Below are 17,603 nucleotides of genomic sequence, written 5' to 3' on the forward strand. Positions count from 1 at the left end.
TGCAGTGTGTTGCCCATCACTCGGCAGACACAGAGGGCCTCCGAGGGACCTATGGGCCTCGATGTTGCTCAGTAGGCCCACAGGGGTGTGGAGGTACTCAGTGATCTTGGAACGAAAATGATGCTCACCCGAGGGGCCTAGGAGTTCTCAAAGGGTACCTTCTTTCAAATAAAGCAGAACAGCGACTAAGAGCTCATGGGAAGAGCTGCCTGCCTCCCGTTCTGCATGGCTACTCAGGGCCTTACCTCGAGGCAAGGACTCACGTTGAGATTCCCTTTAGTTCTAGAGCATTACAAGAAGAGAGCCACCCCGGCCATGGAAGCACCCTGTGTAGCCAGAGAAAACCCATTTTCTTCCCAGACCCATGCCTACAGCGGCCAGAGGCCAGTCAACAGCAGAGAATTTCAGGGAGCTTCAAGGGAGCATGAATGGGGCTTTCCAAATGGAAAAGCAAGGCTAGTACCATCCCGCCCCCATTTCCATGGGCACACGCAGCATACATCCCTGTGGTTTCTGACAAGTCAAAAGAGACACAGAGCACACACTGGTTCCTTCCCTGAATCACCTTCTCGAGGCAGGGTGTTCTGCATCTAGTGAACGCCCTCAACCAAGGCGCGCCCTAGCTAGGCCTCGGGGCCCGTGCCTCTTCAGAAGCCTGCAGTGCTACAGGAAGAACTGTGCTTTAGTGGCAATAGGCAAGCAATCCGCCTTTCTCCGGGAGGCAGGGTGACTTCAGGTACGAGGTCCAGGATGGAAGGCGAAGCCGAGTGTTTTTCTCAGTGCAGCTCAGACTAGGGAAAGAGTGCGACTTCCACGGCATGTTGGACCTTGCTACAACGGTGCTCGTGATCCTGTGCGAGTGCTGGGGAAATCAAGAAGTCCCAAGAAAGAGCGCAGTGTGTTGCCCATCCCTCGGCAGACACAGAGGGCCTCCGAGGGACTTATGGGCCTCGATGTTGCTCATCAGGCCCACAGCAGTGTGGAGGTGGTACTCAGTGATCTTGGAACGAAAATGACGCTCACCCGAGGGGCCTAGGAGTTCCAGAAAGGGTCCTTTTTAAAAATAAAGCAGAACAGCACCTAAGAGCTCATGGAGAGAGCTGCATGCCTCCCTTTCTGCATGGCTACTCAGGGCCTTACCTCGAGGCAAGGACTCACGTTGAGATTCCCTTTAGCTCTAGAGCATGGCAAGATGAGCCCCACCCCGGCCATGGAAGCACCCTGTGTAGCCAGAGAAAACTCATTTTCTTCCCAGACCCATGCCTACGGCGTCCAGAGGCCTGACAACAGCAGAGAATTTCAGGGAGCTTCCAGGGAGCATGAATGGGGCTTTCCAAATGGAAAAGCAAGGCTAGTACCATCCCGCCCCCATTTCCATGGGCACACGCAGCATACATCCCTGTGGTTTCTGACAAGTCAAAAGAAACACAGAGCACACACTTCGTCCTTCCCTGAATCAACTCCTCGAGGCATGGTGTTCTGCATGTAGTGAACGGCCTCAACCAAGGCGCGCCCTAGCTAGGCCTCGGGGCCCGTGCCTCTTCAGAAGCCTGCAGTGCTACAGGAAAAACTGGGCTTTAGTGGCAATAGGAACGCAAACCGACTTTCTCCTGGAGGAAGGGTGACTTCACGTAGGAGGTCCTGGTTGGAAGGCCAAGCCTAGTGTTTTTTTTTCAGTGCAAATCAGAGTAGGGAATGAGTGCGACTTCCACGGCATGTTGGAACCTGCTAGAACCGTGCCCGTGAACCTGTGGTAGTGCTGGGGAAATCAAGCTGTCCCAAGAAAGAGTGTACTGGTTTGCCCATCACTCGGCATACACAGTGTGAGTACGAAGGCCTACGGGCCTGGATGTTGTTTAGAAGAGCCAGGGGAGCCTGGGGGTACTCAGTGTTCTTGCAGGGAATAGGGTTTCCAGGCGAGGCACCTAGGTGTCCCGCAAAGCGTACTGGCGTTCAAATGCTGCAGAGCAGCGACTACGGCCTCATGGAAACTGCTGCACGCCCCCGCTTCTGCAGAGCAATTCAGGGCCTTACCTCGAGGCAAGTCCTCACGTTGAGTGTCCCGTGAGCGACCCCGCATGGTAGGATGCTGACTTTCTCCTTGAGTAGAGAGACTTCAGGTACGAGGTCCTCTAAGAATTCTAAGCAGAGTGTTTTCTCATGGCAGCTCAAACGAGGGCAATGTCGAAGACTTCCAGGCCATGTTGGACTGCCTAGAAATGTGGTTCTGATGTTGTTCGAGGGCTCTGGAAATGTAGCACGCCTGAAGTAACGTGCAGTGTGTTGCCCATCACTCGGCAGACACAGAGGGCCTCCGAGGGACCTATGGGCCTCGATGTTGCTCAGTAGGCCCACAGGGGTGTGGGGGTACTCAGTGATCTTGGAACGAAAATGATGCTCACCCGAGGGGCCTAGGAGTTCTCAAAGGGTACCTTCTTTCAAATAAAGCAGAACAGCGACTAAGAGCTCATGGGAAGAGCTGCCTGCCTCCCGTTCTGCATGGCTACTCAGGGCCTTACCTCGAGGCAAGGACTCACGTTGAGATTCCCTTTAGTTCTAGAGCATTACAAGAAGAGAGCCACCCCGGCCATGGAAGCACCCTGTGTAGCCAGAGAAAACCCATTTTCTTCCCAGACCCATGCCTACAGCGGCCAGAGGCCAGTCAACAGCAGAGAATTTCAGGGAGCTTCAAGGGAGCATGAATGGGGCTTTCCAAATGGAAAAGCAAGGCTAGTACCATCCCGCCCCCATTTCCATGGGCACACGCAGCATACATCCCTGTGGTTTCTGACAAGTCAAAAGAGACACAGAGCACACACTGGTTCCTTCCCTGAATCAACTTCTCGAGGCAGGGTGTTCTGCATCTAGTGAACGCCCTCAACCAAGGCGCGCCCTAGCTAGGCCTCTGGGCCCGTGCCTCTTCAGAAGCCTGCAGTGCTACAGGAAGAACTGTGCTTTAGTGGCAATAGGCAAGCAATCCGCCTTTCTCCGGGAGGCAGGGTGACTTCAGGTACGAGGTCCAGGATGGAAGGCGAAGCCGAGTGTTTTTCTCAGTGCAGCTCAGACTAGGGAAAGAGTGCGACTTCCACGGCATGTTGGACCTTGCTACAACGGTGCTCGTGATCCTGTGCGAGTGCTGGGGAAATCAAGAAGTCCCAAGAAAGAGCGCAGTGTGTTGCCCATCCCTCGGCAGACACAGAGGGCCTCCGAGGGACTTATGGGCCTCGATGTTGCTCATCAGGCCCACAGCAGTGTGGAGGTGGTACTCAGTGATCTTGGAACGAAAATGACGCTCACCCGAGGGGCCTAGGAGTTCCAGAAAGGGTCCTTTTTAAAAATAAAGCAGAACAGCACCTAAGAGCTCATTGAGAGAGCTGCATGCCTCCCTTTCTGCATGGCTACTCAGGGCCTTACCTCGAGGCAAGGACTCACGTTGAGATTCCCTTTAGCTCTAGAGCATGGCAAGATGAGCCCCACCCCGGCCATGGAAGCACCCTGTGTAGCCAGAGAAAACTCATTTTCTTCCCAGACCCATGCCTACGGCGTCCAGAGGCCTGACAACAGCAGAGAATTTCAGGGAGCTTCCAGGGAGCATGAATGGGGCTTTCCAAATGGAAAAGCAAGACTAGTACCATCCCGCCCCCATTTCCATGGGCACACGCAGCATACATCCCTGTGGTTTCTGACAAGTCAAAAGAGACACAGAGCACACACTTCGTCCTTCCCTGAATCAACTCCTCGAGGCAGGGTGTTCTGCATGTAGTGAACGGCCTCAACCAAGGCGCGCCCTAGCTAGGCCTCGGGGCCCGTGCCTCTTCAGAAGCCTGCAGTGCTACAGGAAAAACTGGGCTTTAGTGGCAATAGGAACGCAAGCCGACTTTCTCCTGGAGGCAGGGTGACTTCAGGTAGGAGGTCCTGGTTGGAAGGCCAAGCCTAGTGTTTTTTTTTCAGTGCAAATCAGAGTAGGGAATGAGTGCGACTTCCACGGCATGTTGGAACCTGCTAGAACCGTGCCCGTGAACCTGTGGTAGTGCTGGGGAAATCAAGCTGTCCTAAGAAAGAGTGTCCTGTTTTGCCCATCACTCGGCATACACAGTGTGAGTACGAAGGCCTACGGGCCTGGATGTTGTTTAGAAGAGCCAGGGGAGCCTGGGGGTACTCAGTGTTCTTGCAGGGAATAGGGTTTCCAGGCGAGGCACCTAGGTGTCCCGCAAAGCGTACTGGCGTTCAAATGCTGCAGAGCAGCGACTACGGCCTCATGGAAACTGCTGCACGCCCCCGCTTCTGCAGAGCAATTCAGGGCCTTACCTCGAGGCAAGTCCTCACGTTGAGTGTCCCGTGAGCGACCCCGCATGGTAGGATGCTGACTTTCTCCTTGAGTAGAGAGACTTCAGGTACGAGGTCCTCTAAGAATTCTAAGCAGAGTGTTTTCTCATGGCAGCTCAAACGAGGGCAATGTCGAAGACTTCCAGGCCATGTTGGACTGCCTAGAAATGTGGTTCTGATGTTGTTCGAGGGCTCTGGAAATGTAGCACGCCTGAAGTAACGTGCAGTGTGTTGCCCATCACTCGGCAGACACAGAGGGCCTCCGAGGGACCTATGGGCCTCGATGTTGCTCAGTAGGCCCACAGGGGTGTGGAGGTACTCAGTGATCTTGGAACGAAAATGATGCTCACCCGAGGGGCCTAGGAGTTCTCAAAGGGTACCTTCTTTCAAATAAAGCAGAACAGCGACTAAGAGCTCATGGGAAGAGCTGCCTGCCTCCCGTTCTGCATGGCTACTCAGGGCCTTACCTCGAGGCAAGGACTCACGTTGAGATTCCCTTTAGTTCTAGAGCATTACAAGAAGAGAGCCACCCCGGCCATGGAAGCACCCTGTGTAGCCAGAGAAAACCCATTTTCTTCCCAGACCCATGCCTACAGCGGCCAGAGGCCAGTCAACAGCAGAGAATTTCAGGGAGCTTCAAGGGAGCATGAATGGGGCTTTCCAAATGGAAAAGCAAGGCTAGTACCATCCCGCCCCCATTTCCATGGGCACACGCAGCATACATCCCTGTGGTTTCTGACAAGTCAAAAGAGACACAGAGCACACACTGGTTCCTTCCCTGAATCACCTTCTCGAGGCAGGGTGTTCTGCATCTAGTGAACGCCCTCAACCAAGGCGCGCCCTAGCTAGGCCTCGGGGCCCGTGCCTCTTCAGAAGCCTGCAGTGCTACAGGAAGAACTGTGCTTTAGTGGCAATAGGCAAGCAATCCGCCTTTCTCCGGGAGGCAGGGTGACTTCAGGTACGAGGTCCAGGATGGAAGGCGAAGCCGAGTGTTTTTCTCAGTGCAGCTCAGACTAGGGAAAGAGTGCGACTTCCACGGCATGTTGGACCTTGCTACAACGGTGCTCGTGATCCTGTGCGAGTGCTGGGGAAATCAAGAAGTCCCAAGAAAGAGCGCAGTGTGTTGCCCATCCCTCGGCAGACACAGAGGGCCTCCGAGGGACTTATGGGCCTCGATGTTGCTCATCAGGCCCACAGCAGTGTGGAGGTGGTACTCAGTGATCTTGGAACGAAAATGACGCTCACCCGAGGGGCCTAGGAGTTCCAGAAAGGGTCCTTTTTAAAAATAAAGCAGAACAGCACCTAAGAGCTCATGGAGAGAGCTGCATGCCTCCCTTTCTGCATGGCTACTCAGGGCCTTACCTCGAGGCAAGGACTCACGTTGAGATTCCCTTTAGCTCTAGAGCATGGCAAGATGAGCCCCACCCCGGCCATGGAAGCACCCTGTGTAGCCAGAGAAAACTCATTTTCTTCCCAGACCCATGCCTACGGCGTCCAGAGGCCTGACAACAGCAGAGAATTTCAGGGAGCTTCCAGGGAGCATGAATGGGGCTTTCCAAATGGAAAAGCAAGGCTAGTACCATCCCGCCCCCATTTCCATGGGCACACGCAGCATACATCCCTGTGGTTTCTGACAAGTCAAAAGAAACACAGAGCACACACTTCGTCCTTCCCTGAATCAACTCCTCGAGGCAGGGTGTTCTGCATGTAGTGAACGGCCTCAACCAAGGCGCGCCCTAGCTAGGCCTCGGGGCCCGTGCCTCTTCAGAAGCCTGCAGTGCTACAGGAAAAACTGGGCTTTAGTGGCAATAGGAACGCAAACCGACTTTCTCCTGGAGGAAGGGTGACTTCAGGTAGGAGGTCCTGGTTGGAAGGCCAAGCCTAGTGTTTTTTTTCAGTGCAAATCAGAGTAGGGAATGAGTGCGACTTCCACGGCATGTTGGAACCTGCTAGAACCGTGCCCGTGAACCTGTGGTAGTGCTGGGGAAATCAAGCTGTCCCAAGAAAGAGTGTACTGGTTTGCCCATCACTCGGCATACACAGTGTGAGTACGAAGGCCTACGGGCCTGGATGTTGTTTAGAAGAGCCAGGGGAGCCTGGGGGTACTCAGTGTTCTTGCAGGGAATAGGGTTTCCAGGCGAGGCACCTAGGTGTCCCGCAAAGCGTACTGGCGTTCAAATGCTGCAGAGCAGCGACTACGGCCTCATGGAAACTGCTGCACGCCCCCGCTTCTGCAGAGCAATTCAGGGCCTTACCTCGAGGCAAGTCCTCACGTTGAGTGTCCCGTGAGCGACCCCGCATGGTAGGATGCTGACTTTCTCCTTGAGTAGAGAGACTTCAGGTACGAGGTCCTCTAAGAATTCTAAGCAGAGTGTTTTCTCATGGCAGCTCAAACGAGGGCAATGTCGAAGACTTCCAGGCCATGTTGGACTGCCTAGAAATGTGGTTCTGATGTTGTTCGAGGGCTCTGGAAATGTAGCACGCCTGAAGTAACGTGCAGTGTGTTGCCCATCACTCGGCAGACACAGAGGGCCTCCGAGGGACCTATGGGCCTCGATGTTGCTCAGTAGGCCCACAGGGGTGTGGAGGTACTCAGTGATCTTGGAACGAAAATGATGCTCACCCGAGGGGCCTAGGAGTTCTCAAAGGGTACCTTCTTTCAAATAAAGCAGAACAGCGACTAAGAGCTCATGGGAAGAGCTGCCTGCCTCCCGTTCTGCATGGCTACTCAGGGCCTTACCTCGAGGCAAGGACTCACGTTGAGATTCCCTTTAGTTCTAGAGCATTACAAGAAGAGAGCCACCCCGGCCATGGAAGCACCCTGTGTAGCCAGAGAAAACCCATTTTCTTCCCAGACCCATGCCTACAGCGGCCAGAGGCCAGTCAACAGCAGAGAATTTCAGGGAGCTTCAAGGGAGCATGAATGGGGCTTTCCAAATGGAAAAGCAAGGCTAGTACCATCCCGCCCCCATTTCCATGGGCACACGCAGCATACATCCCTGTGGTTTCTGACAAGTCAAAAGAGACACAGAGCACACACTGGTTCCTTCCCTGAATCAACTTCTCGAGGCAGGGTGTTCTGCATCTAGTGAACGCCCTCAACCAAGGCGCGCCCTAGCTAGGCCTCGGGGCCCGTGCCTCTTCAGAAGCCTGCAGTGCTACAGGAAGAACTGTGCTTTAGTGGCAATAGGCAAGCAATCCGCCTTTCTCCGGGAGGCAGGGTGACTTCAGGTACGAGGTCCAGGATGGAAGGCGAAGCCGAGTGTTTTTCTCAGTGCAGCTCAGACTAGGGAAAGAGTGCGACTTCCACGGCATGTTGGACCTTGCTACAACGGTGCTCGTGATCCTGTGCGAGTGCTGGGGAAATCAAGAAGTCCCAAGAAAGAGCGCAGTGTGTTGCCCATCCCTCGGCAGACACAGAGGGCCTCCGAGGGACTTATGGGCCTCGATGTTGCTCATCAGGCCCACAGCAGTGTGGAGGTGGTACTCAGTGATCTTGGAACGAAAATGACGCTCACCCGAGGGGCCTAGGAGTTCCAGAAAGGGTCCTTTTTAAAAATAAAGCAGAACAGCACCTAAGAGCTCATGGAGAGAGCTGCATGCCTCCCTTTCTGCATGGCTACTCAGGGCCTTACCTCGAGGCAAGGACTCACATTGAGATTCCCTTTAGCTCTAGAGCATGGCAAGATGAGCCCCACCCCGGCCATGGAAGCACCCTGTGTAGCCAGAGAAAACTCATTTTCTTCCCAGACCCATGCCTACGGCGTCCAGAGGCCTGACAACAGCAGAGAATTTCAGGGAGCTTCCAGGGAGCATGAATGGGGCTTTCCAAATGGAAAAGCAAGGCTAGTACCATCCCGCCCCCATTTCCATGGGCACACGCAGCATACATCCCTGTGGTTTCTGACAAGTCAAAAGAGACACAGAGCACACACTTCGTCCTTCCCTGAATCAACTCCTCGAGGCAGGGTGTTCTGCATGTAGTGAACGGCCTCAACCAAGGCGCGCCCTAGCTAGGCCTCGGGGCCCGTGCCTCTTCAGAAGCCTGCAGTGCTACAGGAAAAACTGGGCTTTAGTGGCAATAGGAACGCAAACCGACTTTCTCCTGGAGGAAGGGTGACTTCAGGTAGGAGGTCCTGGTTGGAAGGCCAAGCCTAGTGTTTTTTTTTCAGTGCAAATCAGAGTAGGGAATGAGTGCGACTTCCACGGCATGTTGGAACCTGCTAGAACCGTGCCCGTGAACCTGTGGTAGTGCTGGGGAAATCAAGCTGTCCCAAGAAAGAGTGTACTGGTTTGCCCATCACTCGGCATACACAGTGTGAGTACGAAGGCCTACGGGCCTGGATGTTGTTTAGAAGAGCCAGGGGAGCCTGTGGGTACTCAGTGTTCTTGCAGGGAATAGGGTTTCCAGGCGAGGCACCTAGGTGTCCCGCAAAGCGTACTGGCGTTCAAATGCTGCAGAGCAGCGACTACGGCCTCATGGAAACTGCTGCACGCCCCCGCTTCTGCAGAGCAATTCAGGGCCTTACCTCGAGGCAAGTCCTCACGTTGAGTGTCCCGTGAGCGACCCCGCATGGTAGGATGCTGACTTTCTCCTTGAGTAGAGAGACTTCAGGTACGAGGTCCTCTAAGAATTCTAAGCAGAGTGTTTTCTCATGGCAGCTCAAACGAGGGCAATGTCGAAGACTTCCAGGCCATGTTGGACTGCCTAGAAATGTGGTTCTGATGTTGTTCGAGGGCTCTGGAAATGTAGCACGCCTGAAGTAACGTGCAGTGTGTTGCCCATCACTCGGCAGACACAGAGGGCCTCCGAGGGACCTATGGGCCTCGATGTTGCTCAGTAGGCCCACAGGGGTGTGGAGGTACTCAGTGATCTTGGAACGAAAATGATGCTCACCCGAGGGGCCTAGGAGTTCTCAAAGGGTACCTTCTTTCAAATAAAGCAGAACAGCGACTAAGAGCTCATGGGAAGAGCTGCCTGCCTCCCGTTCTGCATGGCTACTCAGGGCCTTACCTCGAGGCAAGGACTCACGTTGAGATTCCCTTTAGTTCTAGAGCATTACAAGAAGAGAGCCACCCCGGCCATGGAAGCACCCTGTGTAGCCAGAGAAAACCCATTTTCTTCCCAGACCCATGCCTACAGCGGCCAGAGGCCAGTCAACAGCAGAGAATTTCAGGGAGCTTCAAGGGAGCATGAATGGGGCTTTCCAAATGGAAAAGCAAGGCTAGTACCATCCCGCCCCCATTTCCATGGGCACACGCAGCATACATCCCTGTGGTTTCTGACAAGTCAAAAGAGACACAGAGCACACACTGGTTCCTTCCCTGAATCACCTTCTCGAGGCAGGGTGTTCTGCATCTAGTGAACGGCCTCAACCAAGGCGCGCCCTAGCTAGGCCTCGGGGCCCGTGCCTCTTCAGAAGCCTGCAGTGCTACAGGAAGAACTGTGCTTTAGTGGCAATAGGCAAGCAATCCGCCTTTCTCCGGGAGGCAGGGTGACTTCAGGTACGAGGTCCAGGATGGAAGGCGAAGCCGAGTGTTTTTCTCAGTGCAGCTCAGACTAGGGAAAGAGTGCGACTTCCACGGCATGTTGGACCTTGCTACAACGGTGCTCGTGATCCTGTGCGAGTGCTGGGGAAATCAAGAAGTCCCAAGAAAGAGCGCAGTGTGTTGCCCATCCCTCGGCAGACACAGAGGGCCTCCGAGGGACTTATGGGCCTCGATGTTGCTCATCAGGCCCACAGCAGTGTGGAGGTGGTACTCAGTGATCTTGGAACGAAAATGACGTTCACCCGAGGGGCCTAGGAGTTCCAGAAAGGGTCCTTTTTAAAAATAAAGCAGAACAGCACCTAAGAGCTCATGGAGAGAGCTGCATGCCTCCCTTTCTGCATGGCTACTCAGGGCCTTACCTCGAGGCAAGGACTCACGTTGAGATTCCCTTTAGCTCTAGAGCATGGCAAGATGAGCCCCACCCCGGCCATGGAAGCACCCTGTGTAGCCAGAGAAAACTCATTTTCTTCCCAGACCCATGCCTACGGCGTCCAGAGGCCTGACAACAGCAGAGAATTTCAGGGAGCTTCCAGGGAGCATGAATGGGGCTTTCCAAATGGAAAAGCAAGACTAGTACCATCCCGCCCCCATTTCCATGGGCACACGCAGCATACATCCCTGTGGTTTCTGACAAGTCAAAAGAGACACAGAGCACACACTTCGTCCTTCCCTGAATCAACTCCTCGAGGCAGGGTGTTCTGCATGTAGTGAACGGCCTCAACCAAGGCGCGCCCTAGCTAGGCCTCGGGGCCCGTGCCTCTTCAGAAGCCTGCAGTGCTACAGGAAAAACTGGGCTTTAGTGGCAATAGGAACGCAAGCCGACTTTCTCCTGGAGGCAGGGTGACTTCAGGTAGGAGGTCCTGGTTGGAAGGCCAAGCCTAGTGTTTTTTTTTCAGTGCAAATCAGAGTAGGGAATGAGTGCGACTTCCACGGCATGTTGGAACCTGCTAGAACCGTGCCCGTGAACCTGTGGTAGTGCTGGGGAAATCAAGCTGTCCTAAGAAAGAGTGTCCTGTTTTGCCCATCACTCGGCATACACAGTGTGAGTACGAAGGCCTACGGGCCTGGATGTTGTTTAGAAGAGCCAGGGGAGCCTGGGGGTACTCAGTGTTCTTGCAGGGAATAGGGTTTCCAGGCGAGGCACCTAGGTGTCCCGCAAAGCGTACTGGCGTTCAAATGCTGCAGAGCAGCGACTACGGCCTCATGGAAACTGCTGCACGCCCCCGCTTCTGCAGAGCAATTCAGGGCCTTACCTCGAGGCAAGTCCTCACGTTGAGTGTCCCGTGAGCGACCCCGCATGGTAGGATGCTGACTTTCTCCTTAAGTAGAGAGACTTCAGGTACGAGGTCCTCTAAGAATTCTAAGCAGAGTGTTTTCTCATGGCAGCTCAAACGAGGGCAATGTCGAAGACTTCCAGGCCATGTTGGACTGCCTAGAAATGTGGTTCTGATGTTGTTCGAGGGCTCTGGAAATGTAGCACGCCTGAAGTAACGTGCAGTGTGTTGCCCATCACTCGGCAGACACAGAGGGCCTCCGAGGGACCTATGGGCCTCGATGTTGCTCAGTAGGCCCACAGGGGTGTGGAGGTACTCAGTGATCTTGGAACGAAAATGATGCTCACCCGAGGGGCCTAGGAGTTCTCAAAGGGTACCTTCTTTCAAATAAAGCAGAACAGCGACTAAGAGCTCATGGGAAGAGCTGCCTGCCTCCCGTTCTGCATGGCTACTCAGGGCCTTACCTCGAGGCAAGGACTCACGTTGAGATTCCCTTTAGTTCTAGAGCATTACAAGAAGAGAGCCACCCCGGCCATGGAAGCACCCTGTGTAGCCAGAGAAAACCCATTTTCTTCCCAGACCCATGCCTACAGCGGCCAGAGGCCAGTCAACAGCAGAGAATTTCAGGGAGCTTCAAGGGAGCATGAATGGGGCTTTCCAAATGGAAAAGCAAGGCTAGTACCATCCCGCCCCCATTTCCATGGGCACACGCAGCATACATCCCTGTGGTTTCTGACAAGTCAAAAGAGACACAGAGCACACACTGGTTCCTTCCCTGAATCACCTTCTCGAGGCAGGGTGTTCTGCATCTAGTGAACGCCCTCAACCAAGGCGCGCCCTAGCTAGGCCTCGGGGCCCGTGCCTCTTCAGAAGCCTGCAGTGCTACAGGAAGAACTGTGCTTTAGTGGCAATAGGCAAGCAATCCGCCTTTCTCCGGGAGGCAGGGTGACTTCAGGTACGAGGTCCAGGATGGAAGGCGAAGCCGAGTGTTTTTCTCAGTGCAGCTCAGACTAGGGAAAGAGTGCGACTTCCACGGCATGTTGGACCTTGCTACAACGGTGCTCGTGATCCTGTGCGAGTGCTGGGGAAATCAAGAAGTCCCAAGAAAGAGCGCAGTGTGTTGCCCATCCCTCGGCAGACACAGAGGGCCTCCGAGGGACTTATGGGCCTCGATGTTGCTCATCAGGCCCACAGCAGTGTGGAGGTGGTACTCAGTGATCTTGGAACGAAAATGACGCTCACCCGAGGGGCCTAGGAGTTCCAGAAAGGGTCCTTTTTAAAAATAAAGCAGAACAGCACCTAAGAGCTCATGGAGAGAGCTGCATGCCTCCCTTTCTGCATGGCTACTCAGGGCCTTACCTCGAGGCAAGGACTCACGTTGAGATTCCCTTTAGCTCTAGAGCATGGCAAGATGAGCCCCACCCCGGCCATGGAAGCACCCTGTGTAGCCAGAGAAAACTCATTTTCTTCCCAGACCCATGCCTACGGCGTCCAGAGGCCTGACAACAGCAGAGAATTTCAGGGAGCTTCCAGGGAGCATGAATGGGGCTTTCCAAATGGAAAAGCAAGGCTAGTACCATCCCGCCCCCATTTCCATGGGCACACGCAGCATACATCCCTGTGGTTTCTGACATGTCAAAAGAAACACAGAGCACACACTTCGTCCTTCCCTGAATCAACTCCTCGAGGCAGGGTGTTCTGCATGTAGTGAACGGCCTCAACCAAGGCGCGCCCTAGCTAGGCCTCGGGGCCCGTGCCTCTTCAGAAGCCTGCAGTGCTACAGGAAAAACTGGGCTTTAGTGGCAATAGGAACGCAAACCGACGTTCTCCTGGAGGAAGGGTGACTTCAGGTAGGAGGTCCTGGTTGGAAGGCCAAGCCTAGTGTTTTTTTTCAGTGCAAATCAGAGTAGGGAATGAGTGCGACTTCCACGGCATGTTGGAACCTGCTAGAACCGTGCCCGTGAACCTGTGGTAGTGCTGGGGAAATCAAGCTGTCCCAAGAAAGAGTGTACTGGTTTGCCCATCACTCGGCATACACAGTGTGAGTACGAAGGCCTACGGGCCTGGATGTTGTTTAGAAGAGCCAGGGGAGCCTGGGGGTACTCAGTGTTCTTGCAGGGAATAGGGTTTCCAGGCGAGGCACCTAGGTGTCCCGCAAAGCGTACTGGCGTTCAAATGCTGCAGAGCAGCGACTACGGCCTCATGGAAACTGCTGCACGCCCCCGCTTCTGCAGAGCAATTCAGGGCCTTACCTCGAGGCAAGTCCTCACGTTGAGTGTCCCGTGAGCGACCCCGCATGGTAGGATGCTGACTTTCTCCTTGAGTAGAGAGACTTCAGGTACGAGGTCCTCTAAGAATTCTAAGCAGAGTGTTTTCTCATGGCAGCTCAAACGAGGGCAATGTCGAAGACTTCCAGGCCATGTTGGACTGCCTAGAAATGTGGTTCTGATGTTGTTCGAGGGCTCTGGAAATGTAGCACGCCTGAAGTAACGTGCAGTGTGTTGCCCATCACTCGGCAGACACAGAGGGCCTCCGAGGGACCTATGGGCCTCGATGTTGCTCAGTAGGCCCACAGGGGTGTGGAGGTACTCAGTGATCTTGGAACGAAAATGATGCTCACCCGAGGGGCCTAGGAGTTCTCAAAGGGTACCTTCTTTAAAATAAAGCAGAACAGCGACTAAGAGCTCATGGGAAGAGCTGCCTGCCTCCCGTTCTGCATGGCTACTCAGGGCCTTACCTCGAGGCAAGGACTCACGTTGAGATTCCCTTTAGTTCTAGAGCATTACAAGAAGAGAGCCACCCCGGCCATGGAAGCACCCTGTGTAGCCAGAGAAAACCCATTTTCTTCCCAGACCCATGCCTACAGCGGCCAGAGGCCAGTCAACAGCAGAGAATTTCAGGGAGCTTCAAGGGAGCATGAATGGGGCTTTCCAAATGGAAAAGCAAGGCTAGTACCATCCCGCCCCCATTTCCATGGGCACACGCAGCATACATCCCTGTGGTTTCTGACAAGTCAAAAGAGACACAGAGCACACACTGGTTCCTTCCCTGAATCAACTTCTCGAGGCAGGGTGTTCTGCATCTAGTGAACGCCCTCAACCAAGGCGCGCCCTAGCTAGGCCTCGGGGCCCGTGCCTCTTCAGAAGCCTGCAGTGCTACAGGAAGAACTGTGCTTTAGTGGCAATAGGCAAGCAATCCGCCTTTCTCCGGGAGGCAGGGTGACTTCAGGTACGAGGTCCAGGATGGAAGGCGAAGCCGAGTGTTTTTCTCAGTGCAGCTCAGACTAGGGAAAGAGTGCGACTTCCACGGCATGTTGGACCTTGCTACAACGGTGCTCGTGATCCTGTGCGAGTGCTGGGGAAATCAAGAAGTCCCAAGAAAGAGCGCAGTGTGTTGCCCATCCCTCGGCAGACACAGAGGGCCTCCGAGGGACTTATGGGCCTCGATGTTGCTCATCAGGCCCACAGCAGTGTGGAGGTGGTACTCAGTGATCTTGGAACGAAAATAACGCTCACCCGAGGGGCCTAGGAGTTCCAGAAAGGGTCCTTTTTAAAAATAAAGCAGAACAGCACCTAAGAGCTCATGGAGAGAGCTGCATACCTCCCTTTCTGCATGGCTACTCAGGGCCTTACCTCGAGGCAAGGACTCACGTTGAGATTCCCTTTAGCTCTAGAGCATGGCAAGATGAGCCCCACCCCGGCCATGGAAGCACCCTGTGTAGCCAGAGAAAACTCATTTTCTTCCCAGACCCATGCCTACGGCGTCCAGAGGCCTGACAACAGCAGAGAATTTCAGGGAGCTTCCAGGGAGCATGAATGGGGCTTTCCAAATGGAAAAGCAAGGCTAGTACCATCCCGCCCCCATTTCCATGGGCACACGCAGCATACATCCCTGTGGTTTCTGACAAGTCAAAAGAGACACAGAGCACACACTTCGTCCTTCCCTGAATCAACTCCTCGAGGCAGGGTGTTCTGCATGTAGTGAACGGCCTCAACCAAGGCGCGCCCTAGCTAGGCCTCGGGGCCCGTGCCTCTTCAGAAGACTGCAGTGCTACAGGAAAAACTGGGCTTTAGTGGCAATAGGAACGCAAGCCGACTTTCTCCTGGAGGCAGGGTGATTTCAGGTAGGAGGTCCTGGTTGGAAGGCGAAGCCTAGTGTTTTTTTTTCAGTGCAAATCAGAGTAGGGAATGAGTGCGACTTCCACGGCATGTTGGAACCTGCTAGAACCGTGCCCGTGAACCTGTGGTAGTGCTGGGGAAATCAAGCTGTCCCAAGAAAGAGTGTACTGGTTTGCCCATCACTCGGCATACACAGTGTGAGTACGAAGGCCTACGGGCCTGGATGTTGTTTAGAAGAGCCAGGGGAGCCTGGGGGTACTCAGTGTTCTTGCAGGGAATAGGGTTTCCAGGCGAGGCACCTAGGTGTCCCGCAAAGCGTACTGGCGTTCAAATGCTGCAGAGCAGCGACTACGGCCTCATGGAAACTGCTGCACGCCCCCGCTTCTGCAGAGCAATTCAGGGCCTTACCTCGAGGCAAGTCCTCACGTTGAGTGTCCTGTGAGCGACCCCGCATGGTAGGATGCTGACTTTCTCCTTGAGTAGAGAGACTTCAGGTACGAGGTCCTCTAAGAATTCTAAGCAGAGTGTTTTCTCATGGCAGCTCAAACGAGGGCAATGTCGAAGACTTCCAGGCCATGTTGGACTGCCTAGAAATGTGGTTCTGCTGTTGTTCGAGGGCTCTGGAAATGTAGCACGCCTGAAGTAACGTGCAGTGTGTTGCCCATCACTCGGCAGACACAGAGGGCCTCCGAGGGACCTATGGGCCTCGATGTTGCTCAGTAGGCCCACAGGGGTGTGGAGGTACTCAGTGATCTTGGAACGAAAATGATGCTCACCCGAGGGGCCTAGGAGTTCTCAAAGGGTACCTTCTTTCAAATAAAGCAGAACAGCGACTAAGAGCTCATGGGAAGAGCTGCCTGCCTCCCGTTCTGCATGGCTACTCAGGGCCTTACCTCGAGGCAAGGACTCACGTTGAGATTCCCTTTAGTTCTAGAGCATTACAAGAAGAGAGCCACCCCGGCCATGGAAGCACCCTGTGTAGCCAGAGAAAACCCATTTTCTTCCCAGACCCATGCCTACAGCGGCCAGAGGCCAGTCAACAGCAGAGAATTTCAGGGAGCTTCAAGGGAGCATGAATGGGGCTTTCCAAATGGAAAAGCAAGGCTAGTACCATCCCGCCCCCATTTCCATGGGCACACGCAGCATACATCCCTGTGGTTTCTGACAAGTCAAAAGAGACACAGAGCACACACTGGTTCCTTCCCTGAATCAACTTCTCGAGGCAGGGTGTTCTGCATCTAGTGAACGCCCTCAACCAAGGCGCGCCCTAGCTAGGCCTCGGGGCCCGTGCCTCTTCAGAAGCCTGCAGTGCTACAGGAAGAACTGTGCTTTAGTGGCAATAGGCAAGCAATCCGCCTTTCTCCGGGAGGCAGGGTGACTTCAGGTACGAGGTCCAGGATGGAAGGCGAAGCCGAGTGTTTTTCTCAGTGCAGCTCAGACTAGGGAAAGAGTGCGACTTCCACGGCATGTTGGACCTTGCTACAACGGTGCTCGTGATCCTGTGCGAGTGCTGGGGAAATCAAGAAGTCCCAAGAAAGAGCGCAGTGTGTTGCCCATCCCTCGGCAGACACAGAGGGCCTCCGAGGGACTTATGGGCCTCGATGTTGCTCATCAGGCCCACAGCAGTGTGGAGGTGGTACTCAGTGATCTTGGAACGAAAATGACGCTCACCCGAGGGGCCTAGGAGTTCCAGAAAGGGTCCTTTTTAAAAATAAAGCAGAACAGCACCTAAGAGCTCATGGAGAGAGCTGCATGCCTCCCTTTCTGCATGGCTACTCAGGGCCTTACCTCGAGGCAAGGACTCACGTTGAGATTCCCTTTAGCTCTAGAGCATGGCAAGATGAGCCCCACCCCGGCCATGGAAGCACCCTGTGTAGCCAGAGAAAACTCATTTTCTTCCCAGACCCATGCCTACGGCGTCCAGAGGCCTGAAAACAGCAGAGAATTTCAGGGAGCTTCCAGGGAGCATGAATGGGGCTTTCCAAATGGAAAAGCAAGGCTAGTACCATCCCGCCCCCATTTCCATGGGCACACGCAGCATACATCCCTGTGGTTTCTGACAAGTCAAAAGAGACACAGAGCACACACTTCGTCCTTCCCTGAATCAACTCCTCGAGGCAGGGTGTTCTGCATGTAGTGAACGGCCTCAACCAAGGCGCGCCCTAGCCAGGCCTCGGGGCCCGTGCCTCTTCAGAAGCCTGCAGTGCTACAGGAAAAACTGGGCTTTAGTGGCAATAGGAACGCAAGCCGACTTTCTCCTGGAGGCAGGGTGACTTCAGGTAGGAGGTCCTGGTTGGAAGGCGAAGCCTAGTGTTTTTTTTTCAGTGCAAATCAG

This window comes from Eubalaena glacialis, chromosome 1 (genome assembly GCF_028564815.1).
Source record: "Eubalaena glacialis isolate mEubGla1 chromosome 1, mEubGla1.1.hap2.+ XY, whole genome shotgun sequence".
Classification (NCBI taxonomy): Eukaryota; Metazoa; Chordata; class Mammalia; order Artiodactyla; family Balaenidae; genus Eubalaena; species Eubalaena glacialis.